Below are 7,543 nucleotides of genomic sequence, written 5' to 3'. Positions count from 1 at the left end.
AGTATGAGTATAATACTATACTCAAACTGTAAAAGCCCGAGGCCTTTAATTGTTGTGTGAAGCACTGATGCGATTAATGACCGAGCCATCGGTGGCACTTCCATCTCCTTCGTCTTCCCATTTCGTTTCGTTTCCTCCTTCCCCAATCTCCATTGGCTCATGCAAAGGTTGTCTTCTGCCTGTTGTAGTTTATTTCCCTGTTTTGCCGTGGCTGAGAACAAGATCCTAATTGATATTATACAAATATATCTTCTCGATTCGCGTTGGTGAGTAGAAATCATCTTCTACAGAGTGAAATGCATTAGCAGTCCTCGAAGTTACTGGCTATGTCTAAAACAGTCCTCAAACTTAGGATTTGCCTCACTGCAGTCCTCCAAGTTGCTCTCAATGTTCATCTACGATCCAAAATACAGAGAGCCACGGTAGCGATCCAGACGGCCGTCCCACAACAGCACCTAATCTTCCTTACATGTGTGTCCCACTAGTCAATGGTGGAAGAAAAAATAAAACTACAGCCGCTGGGAGATGATTCGAAGATTCGAACTCACGACTTATACTTGGCCCACATTCCTAAAGACTATTGCATCAAAACAGCTATTCGCTTAATGTTACAAACAGGAACGCTACTTTATTAAGTGGCAAAAGTCAATAAACTTCATTGCATTTGCTTAGCGACAACAAGTTCAAAAAATAATAACGACGATTGTAATTATTGTGCATGAATAATATACGACTTGTTCAATTACATTTGAAAATCGACATACTTCCATGTGTTGATTTAAGGATAGGATGTTTGAAAATGTAGAAATATATAACAACTTCGAGCTATTTTTTAAACCATACATTTTTTATTAAATTTCAGAAATAATACACGTTCAGGAAATTTCAAAAATAATATAGCCTTGGAGTGGCCCACGCCGACGCCAATAAGTACTTATCGGTCTAGCCGACGCCGAAAGGCTCCCAAAATAGGTGACCAGCTAGCCTGCCGCTAGGCACTTATCGGCTTCGCTGATGCCAGCACCAATAAGTACTTATCAGCGTGTGCCAAGAAGATGCCGTATTATTTTTGTAATTTCCCCAAAAGGTATATTATTTCTAAAATTTGATAAAAAGGTATTATTTAAAAAATTGCACAACTAGATGTTAAAGCGAGTATCCCCTTAGTACAGGATCTCCACATATATTCAACTATTCAAGAAAAAATTATATCCAATTGCAAAATCCTAGTTTTAATACTACTGAGAACAAGTGGACGTATGTTTTTGAGGGGATTCATTTATTCTAGTTGATAGACGTGCATACAATTTTCGGAAAAACGAACGGCTGGAAGATGGTCAATAGCTTGAGAACGTTAAAAGTACCACACAAACTAAATAAGAAATAACAAAGATTTAACGTCCTGGGGTAAAAAAAAAAAGACTTAACGTCCTAGTCTGTAACTCAAAGCAGACTGGGTTTTACTGCTTCGCTGGCATGGGTCCACCAATTGGGCTCCACTGTGGGCCTGATTCCATGCCACCTCAGCAGCATACGGTGGACCTCTGTATTTTGGACCGTATATGGACATTCAAATCAAGTTGGAGGACTGAAGTAAGGCAAATTCTAAGTTCAAGGACTGTTTTAGACATAGCCGGTAACTTTCAGGACTGCTAGTGCATTTCACTCTCTTCTACATAGCTCACAGCTAGGCCCTGCTCACAGCCTTTCTATTCTTCTTCAGCCAATCTGATTTCTTTCCATCGTTGCTTCTTCTTGTGATTTCTGATGATCTTTGTAATCCCCACTCTTTCAGTCCCCATAGAATCGAGATACCAAAGAAGATTTGACCGAGTAGAAATCATCTTCTACTTGACTGAACCAGAAGGAGATTTGCTTCCTACCCGTGGCGACATCCAGTCCCGCTCCAGGTGTTCTTGTTTCAACTTATGCCATATTTTTTTGTAATCTTCCTGTGCTAAGATGTCAATTAAAAAGTATTTGGACGGGAATTAGGCAAACTAGCAGATGAGTTGTAGAATCCCAAAAGGAGAAAATGTAGCACTTGACAAAACAAAATTACTACTTACTCCAATTCATATTACTTGCGGTTAGTATGGATGTATCTACAACTACAATATATCTAGATACATCAACATTAGAAATTAATTAATATGAATCGAAAGAAGTAGTACAAATACAATTTCTAAAGACATTTCTTAGAACCTTGACCTATCTATTGTACAAGTACAACCAAAAAGGGCGATGCCTATGTAAGAACAAATATCAGCGACTTTATAAACTACATCTATCGAATAAAAAGAATTTCGTAAGTTTATCTAAATTTAGATGTATATAGATAGTAGATACTTTTTATTATATAGATATATCAGAATTTAAATAAATATCGAAGTATGAAAAAATTCTTTGAATGACACGAGCACATACGTGGGCCCATGTTGTTCTTTTGCACCGGGGCCTCTACCACGTCAGGACCGGCCCTGGTGATGCGCGGCCAGATCTCGCAGCGCTGCCCTAGATCCTTCTGGATTGCGAGCTGTGCGGTGATGGGATTGGTGGTGATGGACCTCGCTGCCTCTGGATGCTCGATGGTCGGATGAAGAGGGAAAGCTTCCAAGGCGGTGTAGCGGGAGGCTCATAGAAATATACCAGCAATATCATGTTGTTTACTGATTGATTGATGTTGTAGGTTGCCATGCTGCTGTTGATGCCATGGTCGGGAGGCATTCCTCAGTGGTTCCATCTTCTGCTTTGCATGCTCCATCTCCGCTTGGAAGATGTATGTCTGCTGCTTCATTGGTACTTCTGATGGGAGAGTTGTTGGGTCGTTTTCTGGTGGATAGTTTTCCTCTTCTGCATGGAATGCGAGTCAGCTGATAGTCCTGCTGGTGCTATCAAAAGCGAAACATGACATGGTTATGAAGAACTTGCATCATTTTATTTTATCATCATGGCTTACCTTTGGTGAATCTGATCTGGGAGCTTCATGGTGCCAACAATCTAGCACTGCCGCTTATTCTTTATGAGAGAGGGATTCAGTTATTATCTTGGAAGCTCTACTTGCACCGAAAGAAATGGGAAATCTAATATTAGCTGTCTTGATATTTGGATCGGCGATTTCATATTTTACTTTGTGAAAGATTAATGTTTTTTCAGTCCAACATGTCTTCAACTGTGATAACTCCTGTGATATTTTCCATGTTCCTCTTTTAGAGGAGGCCTGCGATGCTCCTATTCTACTATTTCCAACAAAGCCTTCATCTCGGAAAACTTCAGGTTTTAGCATCCCGAAGGTATTATAAAGTTCTCCCATAAGTTTTCATTTGCTATGAAAATCATACAGTCAACTAAACCGTTGTTGTTCTAGCTTTTACTTATTGATAGGCTTACATGAGGCCTGCTGCAGTGTTAGAATATTTCTTTAGAAGATAATAGATGTGGATTTTGCAACAACTCACAATTAAGACACAAGATTATTTATTTTTCCAATACATGTTTGGTTGGACATGCTGGAAATGTATTTGTTTAGGTTTCGCAACTGCAGATTCTATTCATACTATTATTTGATATATGTTGGCGGCACGTTTCATATGGTTATCATCATACATAGGCTCATATGGAAATGATTCTGCTTGAGGTGGATTGATGTAGGCTGTTAGGTTCGGATAACTTATAGACATGTATTATGGCCTATTGCTTTATATGCGGTGTGCAAATCATTTGTTAAGATACCAGCTAGCTTATAGATAATTTTCTTTTATGAGTTTAGTATAATTTTTATAAGGTTACGTCATACAAAGTTTCAGTGTTGTGAGAATCATTTCTCCTTTAAGAGTGTGTTCTCACAACTTTCTCCGAAGACATACTTCGTGAATCTTCATTTTGAGAGTCCAATGGTCAGTGGAGTGAGACAGATAATTAAAACCATTGCGGTTATTCAAACTATTATGTTTGCTTTAAAGATGAAGGTTAGCAAGTTACTCCCATATGCTCAGAATTTATGTTCTCTCATTACCTTTTCCGAGTGCATTATAAATTTGTTTGAAGTTTTGGTAAAAATTGATCTGACCTATCCACACAAGCTTTTGATTCATTTGCTTGGTCATGATGGCTCTGCTATGATGCTACGATGTGGATTCTTGAACACTGAAGACCTCACGGCATGCGCGAGCAGTAAAGATAACCCTATGCACTGGTTTAAATTGATCATTGTTGCGGTGGTTTGTTTGCTCAATCAGTTCACGCTTGATCTCCACACTTATCTTGCATGAAACTTAAGAAAATAGAAATGCAGGCCGCTCCAGTAAAAGATGTCTCAGCTCGATCTCAACGGAATGCTCTTTTGCATCTTCCACGGATCTTGGAGAACAAGGACCAAGAATATAATGTGTATGAATTGGGGTTCACTGTCGTTGACCAACTGGTATCTCCTGAACATTCAGTTTCTTCATCCTCCATGCTGACCTACACATGAGATTCATGCAGTTATCTTACCCATCTCATTCAATTATCTGCCGATATTTACTCAACCTTCAGATGATGAAATCTATGAAAATATATTTCATCTGAGCGTCCGGATTTTTAGTTTCACTGTTCATCTTCATATGGAACGCCTAAAATTAGACATGTTCATCTTCTTTTTACTAGCTGACATTACATATATCTTTTTCGGTTTATTGTGCCAGTGATTATTTACAATAAACGTGTACTTAGACTTAGTTGATATTGCAGGGCAACGCAATAGAAAGGCTCCCTGCTAGCCAACCAAATGGATCAATTCAGAGAGAAGCTAAAAGAGATCTACAGGCTCCAACCTTTCATGGTTGTTGGTCCCTAGAAAAAAATACATAACAGCAAACCACCCCATAGAATCAGTATTGACTCAGAATACAAAGGTTATCGAGGTTGTGCGGCAGCCTGAAACTTCCCACTATATGCATACGACACAAAGTCATTTGATGCTATTCTGCCACGCACAGGAAACAATGTGCTCTTATCAGGTTTCCATAAAAAACAGACTACTTATTACAACCTGTATTACCTACCTCTCATGCTCATTCAGTTCTCTCCTTTACTGTCAATTTTAGATATCGTTGGAGTAGTGACCAGGTTAACTTAAAATACTAGACCGTTGAAGCGCTTGGGCAGAAGTTCAGGTGCTTTTATCCTTTTCATCCTTTCAGAAACCACACTGTCTTTTTATTTTATTTTCAGAACGGATCAGTGTTATTGATTAGCTAATAATGGGAATATCAATGAATGAGTGCAAATCCTGATGGTTCCTCAGAACAACCAGACGGCAGTATGTATGTATAGTCATAAATGATGGAACTGATTAAACGAGTAAAAGAGAAAGAAGAATCACCGGTTCTTCATGCAAGTGCCATGCTATGAAAAAAGAGTGCCAGGTTTCTTTATTGTACTTTCTACCTAGGCTCTGCTGTGGTAAATTTTATAAATTTCTCACCATTCTGTTCTATATTAGTATGAACTAATAGAAGCTAATTGTTTAGATTTTACTACAGGAGCAGATATACAACCAGGAATCTAACTCTGAAAGTTTGCACGGGGCAGTGCTCAGGGAGCTGAGCTTTAGGTATCTACATATAACAACAACAAGTGTTGACTGCTCAGACTACTATCCACAGTTGCTGCAGATATCGACGCAACTTAGCATACGTGTATGCATATAACAACAGTAGGTGTTGGATGTTCAAACTACCGCCTATGGCTGCTGCAGCCGTGAATGCAGCTCATTTGGCGCACATCATATTAGTATATGCTTGCCATTGCCATCTGGTTCTGTGAGATGGCACCGTCAATAGCTTTTCTGTGTGTATTTATACAGCTCTTCACAAATTTAATGAGTATGTTAAAGGCTATCTTTTGTTTCCCCTATCTCTATATGACCTCTAATTTCTGTGATAAGTCGATGTGATAAAGGGTTATAGCGTCCATCTATTTTCTTTTTAGTTTTGCTTCTTCGGTTACAACTTATTTGGGCAGGCAGAAAAGGAAAAAACATGATCTGCTATGCAACCAGAAAGTAATACTGAAGAAAGCAGGAACTTCATGAAACTAATAAAGGCCTAATATGAAAAAATTAGTTCAAATGGTTCAGAAAAGAGGAACATACCAGGTCGTAGCACAACACCTCAATTCGTTTTCCAGTTATTTTTCTGTACGGTCTACTAGCTTAAATCAGCTTACATGCCTTTTTATTCCATGCCATCGCTTTCCACTGAGCACCTCCTTTCTACCTCTTACCTAGAGGCTCAGTGACAAATTCAGTGCTCCCAAAGAGATAGATCTTGATCAGAAACAAAATCCTATCGCTGCATGTTCCAGCAGAATGAAGCTTCAGTTGATTTGAACAAACAAAAAGAACAAATCTGAGCATGCTGCAAGATCTAAAGACAGATCACTCAGAGCATGCTTACCTATTTAGATAACGCATAGGAATAAGATTGAACATCAGTGCCCCTGGAATGACGGACATACTGCAAACACCCCGGCAGCCCTGGCACCAACACGTCCTCCGCGTCCGCGACCTTGCTCACCGCATCCGCCTGATGCGTCCCACGCGGACGGGTGTAGCACGGCCAGGGATACGCATGCAGAGATGACCGGGAAGAGGATAAGCCAGACCCGATGTCGCCGCGTCACCAGCGACCCCGCGACGCACTTCTGCCCGCCCAGTCCCTTCATACCCCTTCCGGCTGCCAGCTCCTCTCCCCTCCCAGCCAAAAAAAAAGCTCATAACAGCAAAATCCAGTGGCGCAGCGCAGGTGGCTAAGATTGGAAACGCCAATCCGGCGTAGCCTCCCGGACCGATCTGCTTGCTTTCCATGTTGACTGCAAGCGGACGTGATCAAGTTTGCTCAACATTTCACAAGCTCTAACCTTGCTAACTTTTCCCCTTCGAAGCACCTTCTGGAGAAGAAGACAGATGTAGGTGACAGCCTGACAGCTACTCTCCACCGATCAACTCACCCACGCAAACCACCTTTTTTTTTTAGAAGTACTGCCTCCTATCTGTTGTTCTCTTTACATCGGACAGCAGCCCACCAGTAATACTAAGTTACGGCCTAGATGGGCCGTAAAGTGGTCCGGCTCATGTCTTCGAATTACATACTTAATTGCACAATTCTGGAAAAGAAAAAAAAAACTTCTACCTTTTTTTGACAGACAAAAAACATTTACCTGTTCCAGCCATAGATTACACATGTTTGTTTAGCAAATTTTGAAAAAAATCTACAGCACCCATTTGCTCACTCTTGGCATTCATATTTTTTCCTTCGAAATATCTTCTCTTAATAATACTACCATATACGTTGTGAATTTGAATTTGCAAATTATCTACAAAAGCAGATGTACATATTAACAAAAGTAAAACAGCCTAATGATACAGCAGATGATGCCACAATGACACAGCAGACGGTGCCACTGAATTCGGCCGTATGTCTCCTTTTCCATATTCTCCAAGTCCATCTATTTATTGCTATCATTTTGGATCTCCTTTTTACACCTTCAATTTTACACG

At 40.0% G+C, this 7,543-nt stretch overlaps 1 long non-coding RNA gene across 3 annotated transcripts; it reads right to left on the bottom strand.

Annotated features, from left to right (window-relative positions):
* Positions 1–1,304: 1,304 nt before the first annotated feature.
* On the bottom strand, positions 1,305–6,983 carry LOC127293911 (uncharacterized). 3 transcript variants are annotated; one of them, XR_011742822.1, is made up of 5 exons: positions 6,441–6,983; positions 6,137–6,335; positions 2,960–4,464; positions 2,428–2,853; positions 1,308–1,957 (listed from the first exon to the last, which is right to left on the bottom strand). It is a non-coding gene; the product is annotated as an uncharacterized lncRNA (long non-coding RNA). The 3 variants fall into 3 exon arrangements; XR_007846231.2 differs by having other exon boundaries at positions 1,309–1,952; XR_007846230.2 differs by having other exon boundaries at positions 1,305–2,853.
* Between the last annotated feature and the right edge of the window lie 560 nt (positions 6,984–7,543).

This window comes from Lolium perenne, chromosome 4 (genome assembly GCF_019359855.2).
Source record: "Lolium perenne isolate Kyuss_39 chromosome 4, Kyuss_2.0, whole genome shotgun sequence".
NCBI lineage: Eukaryota > Viridiplantae > Streptophyta > Magnoliopsida > Poales > Poaceae > Lolium > Lolium perenne.
Note: the sequence above shows the minus strand (reverse complement) of the source record. Positions and strands in the feature narration are given on the sequence as shown.